This window comes from Oncorhynchus mykiss, chromosome 7, assembly GCF_013265735.2.
Source record: "Oncorhynchus mykiss isolate Arlee chromosome 7, USDA_OmykA_1.1, whole genome shotgun sequence".
NCBI lineage: Eukaryota > Metazoa > Chordata > Actinopteri > Salmoniformes > Salmonidae > Oncorhynchus > Oncorhynchus mykiss.
The window spans coordinates 72,608,969-72,632,079 of NC_048571.1; the positions used below are offsets into that span (position 1 = coordinate 72,608,969).

Genomic DNA, 23,111 nt, shown 5'->3' on the forward strand with positions numbered 1-23,111 from the left:
CTCCTTAGTGTCAACATAACACTGAAGTAATGGGTGGTTGAAGACAGTCCCTCTCTTTCAGTTGCAGATCTTCAATCTCTGCTGCCCAGTTCCTTTGAATCAGTGGGACACGTGTTCCTGGCTCCCAGGTACATAGATGTGTGTGTGCATTCGTGACTGACTGAGTGACTGTGTGTGTGCTATGTGCGTGTGTAATCTCATCTCTGTCTAAACCGGTCTTTCAGGGAAAACTTCAAGCATTTGCACATCTCTGACAACAACACACAGTTCCTGGAGAACTTTCTGTCTCTCATGGTGGAGATCACACCAGAATCTGAACTCTGTGAGTTTCTCCTCTGTGTCTGTATCTTGTATTATTAAGGGCCATGCCATTAACCCTACACCAGGTCTGTTGAACTGCTGAACATTATATGAAAGGACACTTGAGGCACAAAGCATTCTTTTGGGCAGTGTGCAATGCAAGTTTTTCACCTGTGATATTTTTTCTTTTTTTTCAATTTAAAGTTTTATTAAGTTTTCTTGTTTTTCAATCAACCAACAGAACACATTCCACATTCACAGATGTGACAGGCTTTAAAAGAATAAAAAAAATAAATAATAATAATACTTTTGAAAAAATAAAAATACAATTAAAATGAATGATAAAGTCAAATAAAAGCATTTATTTTTCTTAATCTATATATTTTCCTTGGTACATATATATACATACATACATACATACATACATACATACACACATACGTACGTACATACATACATACGCACATATACATACACACACACACACCTATGCACACGTACTCAAAAACTAAATTAAAATAAAAACACACAAAAAAAAAAATAATACATATAACACTTGCAGCAGCACTATCAAGGTTCTTATCAGCTATTTCAAGCATTCGCTGACACGACGGGCCAATAATTCGTTTTTAGGTTTTACAGTACCTTACACAACATGTATCTGCGCATTTCCCTAGTCACCCCGTTCACTCTGTCCAGTTTGAAATATAGTTGAATAGTGGAGACCAGAGTCTATCAAACTTGGGCTGTCTCTTGTGGAGGTCATAAGTGAGCTTTTCAAGAGGAAGAAAGTCAACAATCTGGTCAATCCACATTTTAAATGTAGGAGGGGTATTAGAGGCCCACAATAGAAGAATACATTTCTTAGCAAAGTATGTAATAGTCATAAGCAAATTTTCTCTGTCAGGATCAAGAACAAAGTCCTGCTGGGCATTAAGAAGATAGATACACGGGGTCATATCAAACTGTACATCTAGTATTTTCTGTGCAGCAGTATGTACAGATTGCCAGAATCTGGCAATCTCCCTACAGCTCCAAAATACATGCATATAGGTTCCACTTTCAGAGGTACATCTTTTACAGTTAGGAGACATATCTGTTTTCATTCTATGGAGTCTCAAAGGAGTATAATAAAATTTGTACAAAAATTTGTAATTAGATTCTTTCATTTTTACACTGGTAGAGGAGCAGTATACCCTGTCGCAAACCTCCGCCCATAACTCATCACTGATAGTCAGACCAAGGTCCTTTTCCCAGATTATTTTCAAAGGAGTAAAGGAGGAGCTTCCTTTCTCAGAAAGGAGTCTATAGATGTAAGATATTTTGCCTTTAATGGATTGTGCTGTGACAAGAAGGGTTTCAACTTCATTCAACTGAGTTCTAAACCTCCTCTTGGAGGTAAATGAGGAAATTACATGTCTGATTTGAAGATATTTTTAAAAAATGGGATCTTGGCACATCGAATTCACTGCAGAGCTCTTGAAAGGATTTCAGTGTAGTGGTTTTCTGATGAAATAGGTCTGAAAAGGTCCTGATTCCTAGAGTATGCCAAAGATTAAAGTTGGCATCCCTCAGGGCTTTTGGCAAGTCTGGGTTGCCTACTATAGGCGAGTGAGAACATATTTGGGAGGAAATGCCCAGGTATTTCTTACAGTCCCTCCACGCTAGTAGGGTGCTGTAAATCGCAAAGGTTTTGGCTATGTTGCCCACTTCACTAAAGTTATTAATGAATATAATTGAGCTTAAGGGCAATGAACCACAGGATTGGGCTTCTATCTGAATCCACGTTGACTCTTGTCTGTTTGTGATCCATGTTAGCATGTTGCGGATTTGGGCAGACCAGTAGTACAGTTGAAGGGAGGGAAGGGCAAGACCACCTTTAGATTCAGGTTTTGATAAAGTGGAAAACTTGATCCTAGGTTTTTTATTGCCCCATATAAATTTGGTGATGCTTTGGTTAGTTGTTTTGAAGAAGGAAACTGGGAGATAGCATGGGAGCATCTGAAATAAGTAGTTCAGTCTAGGGAGGACGTTCATACGGATTACATTAATTCTTCCTACTAAGCTAATTGGGAGGGAGATCCAGGTTTGGAGATCGTTCTTGATTCGATCCAGGAGTGGAAGATAATTTTCCTTAAAAAGGCTATTCAGATCAAGTGTTATGAAGATCCCGAGGTATTGAAACCCGTGTGTTTTCCATTGGAAAGGACAAAGTGTCTTCATAGAGCTGGTGAGTGTAATATTGAGAGGGCAGACAGTGGATTTGTTAAAATTAATCTTATAACCTGAAAACTTGCCATACTGAGCAATTGTGTCTAAAATGAGAGGGAGGGATTTCTCAGGGTTGGATTGTCGTGGGATAATCAGAATTTGTTGGTAACATATGTAAGATGTTTTATATTCATCAAATATGTGTAAGTTAATTCTCATCAGAATGGTATTTTTGTGTAATTCTGTGGTGAGGTTGCAGTTATCTGTTCTATGTCAAAACTAAATTGCCTGGGCCGCTGAGAGGGGAGAGGTCAAAGTGTCATCATGTTCAAACATATCTTTTACTCCCTACCTTTTCTAGTGGGGAAAGAAGGGTTGCAGTGTTGTTTCTATCTTAAACTATAGCCTCACCCTCCTCTCCGTGAGTTTGTCCAGGAGTTTGTATTTAGAGTGGGTTGTATCTAAATGACAATTTGATATATGCCTGTTGATATGGAGGATTTGGTTTATGGTTTCACGTGTTTGGGAAAGGAGACAAAGCTGAACGATGAGTTATGTCTATGCTGTCTGACTATGTGTGTCTTTGCTATTAAAAGAACTCAGTTGTATTGTAAGGGGGCTCTCAGAGAATTCATGGTTAGACACTGAATCGATCTGAGAGTCACAGGGTTGTGATAGAGCTCATATAATTAAAGATGGACTTTTATAACTAACTCTGACTTGTGTGTGTGGTTTGCTCCCATGATTTGGTAAATAGAGGAAATTTCCACGACAGGATATGTAGAGCAAGACATCATCCGCGTAAAGCGAAATCTTGTGCTGCAGGCCACCTGCAGAAACACCCATAATGCTTGGATTGCTCCTTATCAGCTCTGCCAGAGGCTCCGCCCCCAACAAGTAGAGCAGCGGGGACAGCGAGCACCCTTGTCTTGTGCCCCGTTCCAGAGGGAATCTGTCAGAGTTCAGTCCATTAGTAGTCACCATGGCATTTGGATGACAGTATAGTGATTTGATCCATTTAATAAAATTTGGGCCCATATTGAACTTTTCTAAGACTGAAAACAGAAAGCTCCACTCCATCCTGTCAAACGCCTTCTCAGCATCCAGTGAAGCCAGCAGGACAGGGGTCTTTTGTGCGTTTACTTGATCAATAATATCAAAAAGACGGCGAATGTTATCAGAAGAGTATCTGTCTCTAATAAATCCAGTTTGGTCCGCTTTTATTATTTTGGGAAGAAGAGTGTTTAGTCTTTTGGCGAGCAATTTGGTAATTATTTTATAGTCGAAATCCAACAAGTTTATGGGCCGGAAGGACGAGAAGGATAGGGGGTCCTTGTCCTTTTTTAGCAACACTGTAATGCGAGCTGTGTGCATTGAGTCTGGGAGAACTCCGTTTTTGCAAAAATCCTCCAGCATTGGCATGAAGATAGGGCTGAGCTGGGGCCAAAAAGCTTTGTAGAACTCTCTGGGGAATCCATCTGGGCCTGGGGACTTATTAGGTGGCATGGAGGTAATTGCCTCCAGGATCTCCTCAGGAGTGAAGGGGGAGTTGAGATCTTCCTGGTCGGTCTCTGATAGTTTAGGTAGCGAGATTCCCTCTAGGAAAGAGTGGAGTTCTGCCTCTGTGTGTTTTCTCTCAGAGGTATATAGTTTGCAGTAAAAATCATGAAAAGTTAAATTGATATTTTTTGGGTCATATGTGACCTCGTCCTCTGCTGTTTGGATAGCCATGATTGTACGCTCTGACTGCTCCTTTTTTAATTGGTAAGCAAGCAATCTACTGGGCCTATTGCTATACTCATGGTATTTCTGTTTAGTAAAGAAAACTTTTTTTTTATCTCCCGAGTGTAGTCCAAATTCAGTTTGGCTTTGGCTGCTTTAAGATGACTCCAGGAGGTGCTGTCTAGGGATTGTTTATGTATTTTTTCACAGCATTCCAGCTCCCTCTCAAGATCTAGCCTGTGTGCTTCCATTGCTTTTTTCTTAGAGGAAGCATATGCAATTAGATGACCTCTTAGTGTGGCTTTAGCAGCGTCCCACATTGTGGCCGGAGAAACAGGAGAGTCTTTATTGTCTTGTGTGTAGTTGTCTATCCATGTAGTTACCAATGTATGGAACTCGTCATTTGATAGCATGGAGGTGTTGAATTTCCAGCTCTTTGACCTCGGGATGTTTTTGCAGAGGTCAAAGCAGAGGTGGACAAAGGCGTGATCTGAAAGTGCTATGGGTCCGATTGTACATGTGGCTGAATTTATGATACTCTTTGGGATAAAAATTTTAATCTATACGGGAGTAGGTGTTATGGACATTAGAGTAGTATGTATAGTCCATAGATGAGCTATTATTCTCTCTCCAGATATCTATCAGTCCCATCTCTTTAGTAAGAGAGTTCAACATCTTTGCAGATCTAGGATTTGTGGTGGGGACTTGAGATGATTTGTCTAGGGTTGGGTTAAGGGTACAATTAAAATCTCCGGCCACCACGCCAAAGGAGACACAATGCTCATTGAACAGGGTTGTAATTTTTGACATGAAGGCAGGAGTATCTGTGTTAGGGGCGTATATGTTTAATATAGTAATTGGTTGACCATATAGTGACCCAGTTATCAAAATAAATCTCCCCTCCGGATCAGATATGTTTTTGTCAATTATGAATGGAACATTTTTATGGATAAGTATGGCTGTGCCTCTACTGTTTGATTTGAAAGATGAGAAATACACCTGTCCCACCCAAGCTCTGCGGAGTTTGGCATGTTCAGCATCACAGAGGTGTGTCTCTTGTAATAGCGCGATGTCTGCTTTTTCCTTTTTTAGAGCACATAGTATCTTTTTTCGTTTTATTGCATGCCCTAGACCATGGCAGTTCCATGTCAATAGATTTAAGGTACTAGTCATCGTCATCGAGCAGTAATCGAACTTTAGTGCAAGTCATCGCTGGGTAAAAGTGGATAGTAATTACAGCTGCGTTCACATAAAAGGAAAATAAATGGTGTACATAAAATAATAATCTCTGAACACCCCAGCCGAGTTCCCAAACAACTCGACACATCCCGTTGGATCTATTACCCCCCGCTCAGTCTCAATTCTGTGTTCCGAATAAAACAAAAACCGGGAACAGTTAGCAACGCACAACGTCTCCTTCTCCCCACCAAAGAAATGCCTCATCCTCTCCACCCCGCATTGAGTAAATAACACAGTTGCCCTCGTCCAGACCCCAGTAAAAGAGGGGAGAAAAATTAAATCAATAGCCCAGCCTACATACATTTGCCTCCCCCAAGGGACATAGGGAACCCCAGGTAATAATAGCAACAACAAAAAAACAGGGAAATAAAAGTAGGCTGAAACATTAGTAGGCCTAGGTTAGGCTATACAGCCCATCCCTCTCAGTTAAAGGACAATAAATATAAATTGGACGGCTATAATGACATTTAAGGGGTGGAAATCTGGATATCGGCTATATGTCGTCTTACCTCCTTTAGTAATGGCATTAATCGCATTTAGTCATTGGTCTGTTTCTCATTGGCCAGGATTGTCTTTCAAAAAACGTTTTGCCTCTTCGGGAGTTTTGAAGTGTCGCAAGGCTCCCTGGTGAAGAATCCTGAGCTCGTTTGGGTATTTGAATCCCCTGAAGATGCCTCGGTCAATGGAGTATTTCTTCACTTCGTCAAATTCTCGGCGCTTTCGGCGTATTCCAGCTGACAGGTCCTGGTGTAAAGCGAGTTTGGCGTTTCCCACTGTGATGGTGTTGTTTTTCGCCGCCTGTAGGACTCGTTCCTTGTCGGTGAATCTCAGGAAACGTATGGTGATTGGGAGCGCTGGTTGTCTGGCTGCTGGTGGGGGGCCTCAGTGCTCGGTGAGCTCTCTCGAGATCTATGGGCCTGTCGGTGGGCAGGTGGAGCCACTCGGGAAGTTTGTCTTGCAGGTAGCGGATCAGTGGCATGTTTCCCTCTTCTTTTTCGCCCAGATTGAATAGAACACAATTATTCCTTCGCCCCCTGTTTTCCAGGTCCTCTGTTTTCTCTTCCAGATGCTCGATTTTCTTTTTAGCATATGCTATTGTTTCCATGGCATCTGTCAATAAGTTTTCCATGGATAGGATTCGCCCCTCTGCCTCGTCCAGGCGCCCCGCGTTTATGGTTATCTTGTTGTTGATGTCAGGCAAAGCGTTTTCCAGGATTGTCACCTTGCCCCCTATCGCACTGAGCTGAGAATTAATGGCATCTAATTGAGTGTTTAGTTCTGTACGTTGGGATCTCAACTCAGAAAGGATGTCTTCGACAGAGTGCGAGGTTGGCATTCGTTGTGCCTCGTGGGGGAGCGGGTTCTCTTGCTCCTGGCGCTAGTTTTTTCTGAAGCTAGCTTCTTCTTGGAGGCTTTTTCCGTCGCTAATACTCGAGTCCGGGTAAAAATGTCACCTGTAGTGTGTCGCCTTTTTTAGCCGCCATGACTTTTTCTTGCTAAAGCTAAATGAGTGTGAACTTGGAGGGGAGGTAAGATTAGGAATTGGAAACTACTTGTGCGGAGCTCTTAGTTCATGCGGCCATCTCGTTCAAGGGTCACGTGATCCCCCCACCTGTGATATTTTTAAAAGACTGACAGGTTACTTTAATTGTGTGTGTGTGTGTGTTAGTGCGCATGTGTATCATCACCGGTGATCAAAGCCTCATTTATAACCTGATTTTGGATTCTGGAATCATCTGGCAGCTAGCATCTAGAGTGTGGAGGAACAAGGATATCCAAACGGGAGTGAACACATCACATAATCAAATAAAATGATATTTGTCACGTGCGCCGAATACATCAAGTGTAGATCTTACAGTGAAATGCTTACTTACAAGCACATAACCAACAATGCAGTTTTAAGAAAAATACCCCACAAAAATAACTAAAATAAAAAAAGAAATAAAAGTAGCAAATAATTAAAGAGCAGCAGTAAAATAACAATAGTGAGGCTATATACAGGGGGGTACCGGTACAGAGTCAATGTGCGGAGGCACCGGTTAGTCAAGGTAATATGTACATGTGGGTAGAGTTATTAAAGTGACTATGCATAGATAATAACAGAGTAACAACCATTTGATGAGATGTTCAGGAGTCTTATGGCTTGGGGGTAGAAGCTGTTTAGAAGCCTCTTGGACCGAGACTTGGCGCTCTGGCCCCGCTTGCCTTGCAGTAGTAGAGAGAAGAGTGTAGAACCTTTTGAGGATCTGAGGACCCATGCCAAATCTTTTCAGTCTACTGAGGGGGAATAGGTTTGTCGTGCCCTCTTCACGACTGTCGTGGTGTGCTTGGACCATGTTAGTTTGTTGGTGATGTGGATATAAGGAACTGGAAGCTCTCAACCTGCTCCACTACAGCCCTGTCAATGAGAATGGGGGCGTGCTAGGTCCTCTTTTTCCTGTCGTCCACAATCATCTCCTTTGTCTTGATCACGTTGAGGGAGTGGTTAGAGAGAACACAGTAGACAGTTTGTGTTCAAAGATGATTGATGACCTATTTTATGTGTCATGTGGTTATGCCCATATATGTACATCCTGTCTTTCCATTCTCACACTATCGAGTGAGTGCTTATGTAACCTGATAGTGCATCTGGTTATGTTTTTGTTAAAGTTGTCAAGATGATTGATGTGTAGTGCCCTTGTTGAACTATGGAATGTGTTTGAACATTTTGTGTGTGTGTGTGTGTGTGTGTGTGTGTGTGTGTGTCTCTGTGGGTTGACACACAGAGAGATAATCCTGATCAAGGAGCAAAATGCCTTATTTTATAAGAATACAGTTAAAAATAAATGTTTTAAGGGGTAATAAAGTGTTGTATTGTTTGATAATAATATGTATGTTTTATAAACATTTTAGTAAAAAAGGTATAGTATAATATTGCATAGCACACATTTTAACAATGGTAATATGTTTAAAGGTCTGTACAGTAGGCATTTCGGAATGAACATTCATTTTAGAATGAAATTTTATATTTAAAAATAAAATGTATCTAACAATGAATGGAATATCTCTCTCTCTCTCTCTCTCTCTCTGTATCTCTGTCTCGGTTTCTCAACACAGGAGAAAGGGTTCCGGGAAGATGTGTGTGTGTGTGTGTGTGTGTGTGTGTGTCTGGGGTGTGTGTGTGTGTGTGAGGCGGGTACTGGGGCGATCTCATGACCTCTGTCTCTCCCCTCGGGAGTGCGAACGTGTGGGTATGCTTGTAGGAACCAATGGTTTTTAAACCTGTCTAACCTCTGACCTTCCAAAAGACTTCTCAGCATATCCTTGTGAATGGTCAACAAACGTTTACAGCCCTTACACAGTAGGTTACTATATGTACATATTGGTACCTCATAACAACACAGTATGTTACTGTACTGTATGTCCATAATGGTACCCCATAACAAATGTTGACTTTTTTTTCCAGAGGATGTCCCTTGGGACTGTCACCTGTGGTGGCTGTCTCATTCAATCATGCCATCCTGTTTTTGAAAGGGTAATCGTACTTATGACTTAAACAGATCCATTTTACCCCCTTTAATGCAATGGGCTATTTCAATAAGGGGCAAACAGAGCGTTTCATGGTAGTCTTAAACAAATCTACTGAGAAAACAAAAGTATACACCTCACACACATGGTTATGGACTTAAAAAAGAAGACACCAGTAACCAGTAACATGTCAGATATGGTTTAAATGTATTCATTTTTGAGTTTGCAACACACCACTTTAAATACATCACAGAAGACTGAAATGTAACAAAACGCCTAGTGTGTTTATTAAGATGTCCAAAAATGTCTCTAAAATGTCACCTATTTATTTTCATGCATATAACTTGTCAACAAGTATTTTTATGACCAAAGTCACATTCTTTAGAGTAGACATAAAAAAAAAATGATTTCATGATTGTTTGATAGTAGATCCCTGAATAGTCAAAAAACTCTTCAAATAGACGTATGTTTCTAGCACAAAATATCTTACAGGTAGGCCCTCTTTCACTCTCTCATCATGTCACAAGCGAACAGGCTCCCAGAGGCAGGGCCATAAAAGGCCCCAGCTCACTCAAGTGCCCCTCCCCTCTCTAACAGCCATCATCAGCCCAGAACAGCATGAAGACCGAACAGCTAAAAGATCATCTGGGAATCCTCCCTCCCCCATGGAGCTTGTTGAAGGTGAGTTGAATATTTGTATAAAGATAATATATTATTTAAGAATGATTTGTCTTAATTGTTTTCATTGACATATGTTTTTTTTATGAAGGCTATTTATCCATTGAGCACTAGCCATTGTTTTTATCCATACTGTTTGTAGACAATAGCTTCTGCCCTCTTAGGTTCTATTTCACCCTCTTATTATATCAAAACCACTCAGACTAGAAAGTACGATTAGAAACTATGGCCAACTATGTTCAAACTATGATTAGAAACGATAATTAGAAACTATGACAAACTATGATAATAGACTGTGAACCATGATGAAGCCATGTATGTGTGTGAGTGGTGATCTATTATTTAATTGTGTAATATTACACCAAAGTAACCAATATTTAACAACCTTTAAATGTTTTGTATTGCAACAGCTATGAAAGACAATGACATCCACTTTTTAGGCAAAATATTAATATAATGTGTTACATAGTGTGTATCTGTGATAACTTTATGTAATAGAATCTCTCTCTCTCTCTCTCTCTCTCTCTCTCTCTCTGAAAAAAGACATCACATTAACTCCTGAGTGTTGAACTTTTGCTCACTCTATAGCCACCCTGGTATTTACAGTGGGGCAAAAAAGTATTTAGTCAGCCACCAATTCTGCAAGTTCTCCCACTTAAAAAGATGAGAGCGGCCTGTAATTTTCATCATAGCTACACTTCAACTATGACAGACAAAATTAGAAAAATAATCCAGAAAATCACATTGTAGGATTTTTAATGAATTTATTTGCAAATTATGGTGGAAAATAAGTATTTGCTCAATAACAAAAGTTTATCTCAATACTTTGTTATATACCCTTTGTTGGCAATGACAGAAGTCAAATGTTTTCTGTAAGTCTTCACAAGGTTTTCACACACTGTTGCTGGTATTTTGGCCCATTCCTCCATGCAGATCTCCTCTAGAGCAGTGATATTTTGGGGCTTTTGCTGGGAAACACAGACTTTCAACTCCCTCCAAAGATTTTCTATGGGGTTGAGATCTGGAGACTGGCTAGGCCACTCCAGGACCTTGAAATACTTCTTACGAAGCCACTCCTTCGTTCCCCGGGCAGTGTGTTTGGGATCATTGTCATGCTGAAAGAGCCAGCCACGTTTCATCTTCAATGTCCTTGCTGATGGAAGGAGGTTTTCACTCAAAATCTCACGATACATGGCCCCATTCATTCTTTCCTTTACACGGATCAGTCGTCCTGGTCCCTTTGCAGAAAAACAGCCCCAAAGCATGATGTTTCCACCCCCATGCTTCACAGTAGGTATGGTGTTCTATGGATGCAACTCAGCATTCTTTGTCCTCCAAACACGACGAGTTGAGTTTTTACCAAAAAGTTATATTTTGGTTTGATCTGATCTGATCCTATCCTAGGCTGTAATTGAAAATAAGAATTTGTTCTTAACTTACTTGCCTAGTTAAATAAATAACGAAAGACATGAAAACTGTCTCCAACATTGTGTTTAGCTATGTATAAAACTTTCATATTGGCAGTAAGGTCATTGAGAATATAACAATATACAATAGTTTAGGAGGTTTAGGGATAAATATAGTGAAGGATCATGAATGTTAAAGATTTGTTCACAGTAGGGATTCTGAAAGAAGGGGATTAGAACCCCAAAGTAATAGCGGTAAGAAAGATCATGAAGGTCATTTCAGATTCAGGTTTAGGGAGGTAATAACTTTATGGAAACCACTATTCACACTATGTGGATTATAAACATGTACAGACATAGAGAACCATCACATCATGGTGTAACAGGGATGAATGGCTATTCAATGTACAACAGTAGTCTTCTGTTACAAGCAATACGTATTTAATATGTTTACATACATCCATGACTGAATGGTTTCACAAACTCCTTTAAAGCTTTGTAAGTAAGTTGTAACAGGCCTCATTCAGCTGTCGGAATTCATCTAGAGACACCAAAACATCAATGTTTAGAGAAGCTTGGAGATTATATCACAAGTAAGGGGCAAAGAGCTGATTTACCTAACTCTGTACATACCAAAGGAATTTCCAGAGCTAGCAATCCCTGAGACTGTGTAGGATAACTCCGACTCGTACGTCTAATGGTTATTGTAGATGTTAGCTACAGAGGGAGTTTACAGTACGTCAAAGAGCTTTATAAAGGTAAAGAGAGCAATGAATGGACCTACGTGACCTCAAAGAGGGTCAGCCTACTTTCTGATAGAGAATGCAGGGATGTGTACTGAGCCTGTACCCATAATAAAACAAAGGGCTCTATGGTCAAATGCATCTAAAGGCTCTAATGACGTGGCAGCTGAAGTTCATATAGATGATTTCGCCATAGTCCAGGTCCAGTAAGAACATCACTTGAATGATCTGCTTTGTACTATTAAGCAAGAGGCCTGACAAATGTCTATATAAGAAGCCCTTTTTATATTCAGCTTCTTAATTAACTATCTCATCAATATGTTTTCTAAATGTCAGCTTAACATCTATGCATATACAACATACTAGGTAGATACACTTCAAGCATTAGAATAATTATTGTACACTCTAGAAAACATATACTTAGTTTTCCATGTATTCAATAATAATTTAAGGTAAATAAAGGTTCTGCAAAATAATGACAGCATACTGTAATTCAGATAGAGCATGATCAGCAGGGCGGGCAATAGAGAACACAACTGTATCGTCTGCATACAGGTGCAGGTAAAACTTTGTTATTATTATATATTTCTGACAAAACAATATTATTAATGTATACAATGTAGTTGTTTAGACATTCTAACATAACACAATATCTAGATACAAAAAACAGTATATGCAACATTTGAACAACAATTTCGACCCCCTCGGGTTACGAGGTATTTGACATGACGAGACATTGGCATATTTTAGTATTTTTTTTATTGACATGTTTATAACACAAAAGTATATTTTTAGAGTGGAGGGAAATATTGCTTATGTTAAACTGTAGAGAACAAGAACCTTTGAATCAAAGAGTCACTGATGTTTTATACACAGTACTACACATATCTAGAAGGCTCGTTCTGACAATAAACAAGAAGTTTTAACATTTCAAACGAGGATGTCAAGACAGGTCCGCACTGTAGTACTACACTATTACACTGTTATATACTACTAATGTTCTAGTATCTAGGATGTTAAGTAATATCTATAGGGGGGAACATGTACAAGATATAACACATTCCCCACAGCATCTAAGGATGCATACACTGACACTGACATTGTATTATGTTATCTGACAATAGCATAAGTAAATGCTAAGTATGTGTACAATTTTGTTTAAAAGTTCAGAATATGTCTCTTGTGAATTTTGAGATGGGGTACATATATTATGTTTTTCAATTTCTTACGCATTTTTAATAATACTTGTGAGTTGTAGACATATTTTGATTTAGTTCAGCATTGAGTAGTTTTTTTACATGTAGATCTTCACAACCTAATACATACAACTTTTTTCATTCCCCCATGGCTATATAAACCCAACTCTAGGTTTAATTTGTGTTATAATAATGATCCAAAGTTTAAAAAAACTTGTTTTCAATGGTTTTCTATGGGATTCCCTTATTAATAGAAACCTGGTTGCAGTTCCTATGGCTTCCACTAGATGTCAACAGTCTTTAGAAATTGTTCAATGTTTTTCTTTTAAGAAATGAAGAAGTAGTGCTGTTCATTGTAAGTGTCACTCCAGGTGGACTCTACTGTTTTGGTTCGTGTGAACTGGAGCGAGCTTCACATTGTTTTTATCCGGTATTAGAAACAGTTTATTCCGTCTTTAATTTTTTCGATTATTTACATTTTAGGGTACCTGAGGTTGGATTAGGAACGTTGTTTGAAATGTTTGGACCAGCCTTTGGAAGCTTGGTGCATGTACAAATAAAATAAAAATAAAATAACAAAATTCAACCATTGATGGATGGTGACAAAAATAATGACATTGCCAGCAGCCATGTTAAGGTTTTCAAAGTTTTATTGGTGGAGTTTATGGATTTGCATGTGGCTGTGCATTATACGATGCCTGCATAGGAAAGAGGATCTGATCATGCCTATTAGTATTCTTGATCAATTCTTGATCCAAAAAGACACACAACTGTTATGGGGTTAATTCCACATCTGCTTGCATTATGCTAATACACTATCAAGCAATGCAAGCAGATGTGGAATTAACCCCATAACAGTTGTGTGTCTTTTTGGATCAAGAATTGAACATAAATAATACAATTTAAGTAAAGTATAAAATAAACAGTATTATCCTAAATTGAGACATGAATAAAAAAGTGTTTTCACATCATCATCAAAATCTTTCAGAATGTACCTGTTTTCCATATAGAATGACATGTATACAGATTATATTACAACTTTTTGTGTTTGTCTAAATGATTGTTCTTCCGTAAATAGGAAACTCAAGTGTGTTTGTCCGAGAAACATTAACTAGATAGTTGTTTTATGTTTGTGAAACCTTGAAATGAACACAATGAGAAGTGATTTTGTAACACTAGTTTTGAATGGGTAATTGTATCGCATATACATCATTGTATGTTTTAATTAGCGCTCATATAAACAGTTATCACTGCCCACTGTAAATTGGAGCTACTGTACATGATTGTCTGGGGCTGCTGTACAGATTTGAGCACTTGACAAGACGTTGACATTTCTGGGTATATCTCACCTGTAATATAATAATAAAGATTATGATAATAATAATATTGTTATATTATTTTTTTGAATACTACAAATCTGTCAATCAACCAAATGCATTTCGTAAAAGCCCTTTTTGCATCAGCAGTTGTCACAGTGTTTTACAGATACCCAGTCTAAAAATCTAAGACCCATCAATGCATATGCCGATGCACAGCATCTAGGAAACACTCCCTAGAAGTCATGAACCTAGGATTAAAACTAGAGAGGAACCATTAAAACTAGAGAGGAACCATTAAAACTAGAGAGGAACCATGCTCCATGGTTGTGCTGAGTGGACATTTAAGAGTACATGTGCCCCTTATTGTTAGGTTCTATTACATACAGTTATCACAGATACACACTATGTAACACATATTAATATTTTGCCTAAAAAGTGACTGTCATTGTCTTTCATAACTGTTGCAATACAAAACATTTAAAGGTTGTTAAATATTTGTTACTTTGGTATACATTCAGTGAAATGTTATACATTGAGAAAGAGAGAGAGTGTAATATTACACAATTAAATAGATCACCACTCACACACACATACATGGATGGCTTCATCGTTCAGTTTATTATCATAGTTGGCCATAGTTTCTAATCATAGTTTCTAATCGTACTTTCTAGTCTGAGTGGTTTTGATATAATAAGAGGGTCAAATAGAACCTAAGAGGGCAGAAGCTATTGTCTACAAACAGTATGGATAAAAACAATGGCTAGTGCTCAATGGATAAATAGCCTTCATAAAAAAAAACATATGTCAATGAAAACAATTAAGACAAATCATTCTTAAATAATATATTATCTTTATACAAATATTCAACTCACCTTCAAAAAGCTCCATGGGGGAGGGAGGATTCCCAGATGATCTTTTAGCTTGTTACGGACAACTAGGTGTGGTGGGTGGAATCAGGCGCAGAGAGCAAGGTTCAGTCGTTTCTTCCAATTTATTCCCCAGCACAACAAAACAGTCACGCCAACACACAGGGCGTATATATGTTGCCAGTCCAAAACAGGACAAACTAGTCCGGAGAATAAATACACGAAAATAAATCACACCATCAAACACAGAGTAACAATGACAAGCCCGCACAAATACCCAGCGGGCTTAGTGCCCTTAAATACCCTACAAACAAAACCTAATACTAAACAGGTGTACCCAATTACCCAATAACCCAAAACAAACGGAAAGGGAATCAATGGCAGCTAATAGGCCGGCGACAACGACCGCCGAGCACCGCCCGAACAGGGAGAGGCACCATCTTCGGCGAGGTTCGTGACATAGCTGTTCGGTCTTCATGCTGTTCTGGGCTGATGATGGCTGTTGGAGCGGGGAGGGGCACTTGAGTGAGCTGGGGCCTTTTATGGCCCTGCCTCTGGGAGCCTGTTCGCTTGTGACATGATGAGAGTGAAAGAGGGCCTACCTGTAAGATATGTTGTGCTACAAACATACCTCTATTTGAAGAGTTTTTTGACCATTCAGGGATCTACTATCAAACAATCATGAAATCATTTTTTTTGTTATTGTCTACTCTAAAGAATGTGACTTTGGTCATAAAAATACTTGTTGACAAGTTATATGCATGAAAATAAAGATGCTTAAAATCTGTGACATTTTAGAGACATTTTTGGACACTATTAAGGGCCTCTTAGGCCTTGTTATGGATAAATGTCTATAAAGATATGTTGGTATAAGATATCTGCTCTATTTTTGGGTCCCATGTTGACCAGATGTTGGGGAATCACTGGTGGGGAATATTGCCTAACTGAGCATCTCAGTGGACATCTTAATAAACACACTAGGCGTTTTGTTATATTTCAGTCTTCTGTGATGTATTTCAAGTAATGGGTTGCAAACTCAAAAATGAATACATTTAAACTATATCTGACATGTTACTGGTTACTGGTGTCTTCTTTTTTAAGTCCATAACCATGTGTGTGAGGTGTATACTTTTGTTTTCTCAGTAGATTTGTTTAAGACTACCATGAAACGCTCTGTTTGCCCCTTATATAAACAACCCAGTGCATTAAAAGGTCATTAAAGGGGGTAAAATGGATCTGTTTAAGTCATAAGTACAATTACTCTTTCAAAAACAGGATGGCATGATTGAATGAGACAGCCACCACAGGTGACAGTCCCAAGGGACATCCTCTGGGGGAAAAAATGTACATGTGTTATGGGGTACCACTATGTACATATAGTAACCTACTGTGTAAGGTCTGTAAACGTTTGTTGACCATTCACAAGGATAGTCTTTTTTGTAGGTCAGAGGTTAGACAGGTTTAAAAACCATTGGTTCCTACAAGTATACCCACACGTTCGCACTCCCAAGGGGAGAAACAGAGGTCATGAGATCGCCCCAGTACCCGCCTCACACACACACGCACACGCCCATCTTCCCGGAACCCTTTCTCCTGTGTTGAGAAACCGAGACAGACAGATACAGAGAGAGAGAGAGAGAGAGAGAGAGATTCCATTCATGGTTAGATACATTTTATTTTTAAATATAATATTTAATTCTAAAATGTTAATACCGAAATGCCTACTGTACAGACCTTTAAACATATTACCATTGTTAAAATGTGTGCTATGCAATATTATACTATACCTCTGTACCTTCTATAACTTTTTTTACTAAAATGTTTATAAAACATACATATTATTATCAAACAATACGACACTTTATTACCCCTTAAAACATGTTTTTTAACTGTATTCTTATAAAATAAGGCATTTTGCTCCTTGATCAGGATGATCTCTCTGTGTGTCAACTCACAGCTCGTGACACCTACCATGCACCTACCATGCACCTACCAGACACCTACCATGCAGCCTGGGGACGGACGCATGCATGCACGCACGCACGCACACACACACAGACAGAGGGCAAGAGGAAGAACTGTCATTCACTGAAGGTAAATACATTGTTCTTTTTAAAACCCTTGTATTTTCTTCTAAAATGTTCATACGTAAATGCCATTTATATCCTTTAAACGTTTACATGTATAATTATTCTTTAATTACTTTCTTTGAAAATAATGTTATCAGCATGTTTCTCTGCTTGTAACCGAACGACCTCCCACACACAACCCCATGTTGGGGGGTGACAGAGGTCATTAGCTCCCCCCCGGACACTACAGATCCTTGTCAACACACACACACACGGAGAGCGAGAGAGAGAGAGACAGCGATTTCATTCATTGTAGTTAAATCACAATACACCTAAAATTGGTCTAGGAGCCGTGTTTTATTTCTTTCTTCTTTGGAGTCTTCAGTGGTTTATCTCTCTCAAGGTTTCTTGTCGCTCGTAGTGTTCACAGCTCTTTACTTATACTGACCAATGCACAACCCCCCCAGAAATGACTGTTTCATATACATTATCATAAACAGCAGAGACTCACTACTCTGCTCTTTAAAATGTTCAACAAGGTCACTACACATCAATCATCTTTAATGCAAAAACAACCTTTACCATAAACAGATGCACTATCAGGATACATAAGCACTCACTCGATAGTGTGAGAACCGAAGAACAGGATGTACATACAGTGCCTTGCGAAAGTATTCGGCCCCCTTGAACTTTGCGACCTTTTGCCACATTTCAGGCTTCAAACATAAAGATATAAAACTGTATTTTTTTGTGAAGAATCAACAACAAGTGGGACACAATCATGAAGTGGAACGACATTTATTGGATATTTCAAACTTTTTTAACAAATCAAAAACTGAACAATTGGGCGTGCAAAATTATTCAGCCCCCTTAAGTTAATACTTTGTAGCGCCACCTTTTGCTGCGATTACAGCTGTAAGTCGCTTGGGGTATGTCTCTATCAGTTTTGCACATCGAGAGACTGACATTTTTTCCCATTCCTCCTTGCAAAACAGCTTGAGCTCAGTGAGGTTGAATGGAGAGCATTTGTGACCAGCAGTTTTCAGTTCTTTCCACAGATTCTCGATTGGATTCAGGTCTGGACTTTGACTTGGCCATTCTAACACCTGGATATGTTTATTTTTGAACCATTCCATTGTAGATTTTGCTTTATGTTTTGGATCATTGTCTTGTTGGAAGACAAATCTCCGTCCCAGTCTCAGGTCTTTTGCAGACTCCATCAGGTTTTCTTCCAGAATGGTCCTGTATTTGGCTCCATCCATCTTCCCATCAATTTTAACCATCTTCCCTGTCCCTGCTGAAGAAAAGCAGGCCCAAACCACCACCATGTTTGACAGTGAGGATGGTGTGTTCAGGGTGATGAGCTGTGTTGCTTTTACGCCAAACATAACGTTTTGCATTGTTGCCAAAAAGTTCAATTTTGGTTTCATCTGACCAGAGCACCTTCTTCCACATGTTTGGTGTGTCTCCCAGGTGGCTTGTGGCAAACTTTGAATGACACTTTTTATGGATATCTTTAAGAAATGGCTTTCTTCTTGCCACTCTTCCATAAAGGCCAGATTTGTGCAATATACGACTGATTGTTGTCCTATGGACAGAGTCTCCCACCTCAGCTGTAGATCTCTGCAGTTCATCCAGAGTGATCATGGGCCTCTTGGCTGCATCGCTGATCAGTCTTCTCCTTGTATGAGCTGAAAGTTTAGAGGGACGGCCAGGTCTTGGTAGATTTGCAGTGGTCTGATACTCCTTCCATTTCAATATTATCGCTTGCACAGTGCTCCTTGGGATGTTTAAAGCTTGGGAAATCTTTTTGTATCCAAATCCGGCTTTAAACTTCTTCACAACAGTATCTCGGACCTGCCTGGTGTGTTCCTTGTTCTTCATGATGCTCTCTGCGCTTTTAACGGACCTCTGAGACTATCACAGTGCAGGTGCATTTATACGGAGACTTGATTACACACAGGTGGATTGTATTTATCATCATTAGTCATTTAGGTCAACATTGGATCATTCAAAGATCCTCACTGAACTTCTGGAGAGAGTTTGCTGCACTGAAAGTAAAGGGGCTGAATAATTTTGCACGCCCAATTTTTCTGTTTTTGATTTGTTAAAAAAGTTTGAAATATCCAATAAATGTCGTTCCACTTCATGATTGTGTCCCACTTGTTGTTGATTCTTCACAAAAAAATACAGTTTTATATCTTTATGTTTGAAGCCTGAAATGTAGCAAAAGGTCGCAAAGTTCAAGGGGGCCGAATACTTTCGCAAGGCACTGTATATGGGCATAACCACATGACACATAAAATAGGTCATCAACCATCTTTGAACACAAACTGTCTACTGTATTCTCTCTGTGGTTGTTGTCCTGGCAACACACGGCCAAGTCTCTGACCTCTTCTCTATAGGCTGCCTCGTCGTTGTCTGTGATCAGGCCTACCACTATGAGCCATGACCAGCCTTTCAAAGCACTTCATGGCTACAGACGTAGTCATTTAGGCAGGTTACCTTAGTGTTCTTGGGCACAGGGACTATGGTGGTCTGCTTGAAACATGTTGGTATTACAGACTCAGACAGGGAAAGGTTGAAAATATCAGTGAAAATACTTGCCAGTTGGTCAACGCATGCTCAGAGTACCCATCCTGGTAATCTGTCTGGCCCTGCGGCCTTGACCTGTTTAAAGGTCTTACACACATCAACTATGGAGAAGGTGATCACACAGTGGTCCTGAACAGCTGAGGCTCTCATGCATGTTTCAGTGTTTCAGCGGCTGTGCTTCCCTTTGTAGTCTGTAATAGTTTGCAAGCCCTGCCACATCCGACAAGCGTTGAAGCCGGTGTAGTACGATTCGATCTTGGTCCTGTATTGACACTTTGCCTGTTTGATGGTTCGTCGGAGGGCATAGCGGGATTTCTTATAAGCTTCCGGTTTAGAGTCCCGCTCCTTGAAAGCGGCAGCTCTACCATTTAGCTCAGAGCGAATGTTGCCTCTAATCCATGGCTTCTGGTTGGGGTATGTACGTACAGTCACTGTGGGGACGACATCATCGATGCACTTATTGGTGAAGCCAGTGACTGATGTGGTGTACTCCTCAATGCCACCTGAAGAATCCCGGACCATACTCCAGTCTGTGCTAGCAAAACAGTCCTGTAGCTTAGCATCTGCTTCATCTAACCACTTTTTTATTGACTGTCAATGGTGCTTCCTGCTTTAGTTTATGCTTGTAAGCAGGAATCAGGAGGATAGAATTATGGTCAGATTTGCCAAATGGAGTGTGAGGGAGATCTTTATACCCATCTCTGTGTGTGGAGTAAAGGTGGTCTAGAGTTTTTTTCTCCTCTGGTTGCACATTTAACATGCTGATAGAAATGAGGTAAAACAGATTTCAGTTTGCCTGCATCAAAGTCCCCAGCCACTAGGAGAGCCGCCTCTGGAAGAGCGTTTCCTGTTTGCTTATGACCGTGTACAGCTCATTGAGTGCGGTCTTAGTACCAGCATCGGTCTGCGATGGTATATAGACAGATACAAAAAATATAGATGTAAACTCTCTTGGTAAATAGTGTGGTCTACAGCTTATCATGAAATACTCTACCTCAAGTGAGCATTATCTCGATACTTCCTTAGATTTCATGCACCAGCCATTGTTTACAAATATGCATAGGCTGCCACCCCTTGTCTTACCAGAAGCCACTGTTCTGTCCTGGTCAAATAAATTACAGCTGTATGTTAATCATGTCGTTATTCAGCCATGACTCTGTGGAACATAAGATATTACAGTTTTTAATGTCCCGATGGTAGGATATACGTGCTCGTAGTTTGTCTATTTTATTATTGGGAGGGAGGTGTGGATTTCGTCATCTATGGCTCTGGTGGGGCGGCATGCAAATTGGAGCTGGTCTTGGGTGTCTGCGTTGATGGAGTTGATTTGTGCCTTAACCAGTCTCTCAAAGTACTTCATGATTTCAGATGTGAGTGCTACAGGCCGGTAGTCATTGTGGCATGAAGCCTTAGAAATCTTGGGAACAGAATTGATGATGGTCATCTTAAAACGTGGAGATTACAGACTGGGACAAGGAGAGGTTGAAAATTACCATGAATATGCCTGCCTGCTATTCAAATCAAATGTTATTGGTCACATACACGTGTTTAGCAGATATTATTGCGGTTGTAGCGAAATGCTTGTTTCTAGCTCCGACAGCGCAGTAATATCTAACAAGTAATATCTAACAATTTCGCAACATATACCAAATACACACAAATCTGAGTAAAGGAATGATGAATTAAGAATATATAAATATATGGATAAGCAATGTCAGAGCGGCATAGACTAAGATACAGTAGAATAGACTACAGTTTTTAAACTCAGCAAAAAAATAAACGTCCCTTTATCAGGACCTTGTCTTTCAAAGATAGGGTCCTTGCTCATCTACGTGAATGTGCCTTAGGCATGCTACAAAAAGGCATGAGGACTGCAGATGTGGCCAGGGCAATAAATTGCAATGTCCGTAATGTGAAACCCCTAAGACAGCGCCACAGGGAGACAGGACGGTCAGTGGCAGACCACGTGTAACAACACCTGCACAGGATCGGTACATCCGAAAATCACACCTGCGGGCAGGGACAGGATGGCAACAACAACTGCTCGAGTAACACCAGGAATGCACAATCCCTCCATCAGTGCTCAGACTGTCCGCAATAGGCTGAGCGAGGCTGGACTGAGGGCTTGTAGGCCTGTTGTAAGGCAGGTCCTCACCAGACATCACCGGCAACAGCGTCGCCTATGGGCACAAACCCCCCGTCGCTGGACCAGACAGGACTGGCAAAAGTGCTCTAAACTGATGAGTCGCAGTTTTGTCTCACCAGAGGTGATGGTCGGATTCACGTTTATAGTCGAAGGAATGAGGTTTACACCGAGGCCTGTACTCTGGAGCAGGATTGATTTGGAAGTGGGGCAATAAGGGGCAAACAGAGCGTTTCATGGTAGTCTTAAACAAATCTACTGAGAAAACAAAAGTATACACCTCACACACATGGTTATGGACTTAAAAAAGAAGACACCAGTAACCAGTAACATGTCAGATATGGTTTAAATGTATTCATTTTTGAGTTTGCAACCCATTACTTTAAATACATCACAGAAGACTGAAATGTAACAAAACGCCTAGTGTGTTTATTAAGATGTCCAAAAATGTCTCTAAAATGTCACCTATTTATTTTCATGCATATAACTTGTCAACAAGTATTTTTATGACCAAATTCACATTCTTTAGAGTAGACATTAAAAAAATATGATTTCATGCCTGTTTGATAGTAGATCCCTGAATAGTCAAAAAACTCTTCAAATAGACGTATGTTTCTAGCACAAAATATCTTACAGGTAGGCCCTCTTTCACTCTCTCATCATGTCACAAGCGAACAGGCTCCCAGAGGCAGGGCCATAAAAGGCCCCAGCTCACTCAAGTGCCCCTCCCCTCTCCAACAACCATCATCAGCCCAGAACAGCATGAAGACCGAACAGCTAAAAGATCATCTGGGAATCCTCCCTCCCCCATGGAGCTTGTTGAAGGTGAGTTGAATATTTGTATAAAGATAATATATTATTTAAGAATGATTTGTCTTAATTGTTTTCATTGACATATGTTTTTTTTTATGAAGGCTATTTATCCATTGAGCACTAGCCATTGTTTTTATCCATACTGTTTGTAGACAATAGCTTCTGCCCTCTTAGGTTCTATTTGACCCTCTTATTATATCAAAACCACTCAGACTAGAAAGTACGATTAGAAACTATGGCCAACTATGTTCAAACTATGATTAGAAACGATAATTAGAAACTATGACAAACTATGATAATAGAC

General features: G+C 39.8%; 1 protein-coding gene across 3 annotated transcripts in view; it reads left to right on the forward strand.

Moving 5' to 3' along the window:
* The window catches only part of LOC110528449, a 56,670-nt gene that overhangs the window by 562 nt on the left and 32,997 nt on the right, over positions 1-23,111 (forward strand). Inside the window, exons 2-3 of one of the 3 annotated variants that reach the window (XM_036984028.1) lie at positions 62-128; positions 225-322. The gene's annotated coding sequence lies outside the window, so the exon portion shown is untranslated. Of the gene's footprint in view, positions 1-9; positions 129-224; positions 323-22,124; positions 22,820-23,111 lie in introns of those variants that run through there. The other 2 variants (XM_036984029.1, XM_036984030.1) reach the window with 2 other exon arrangements.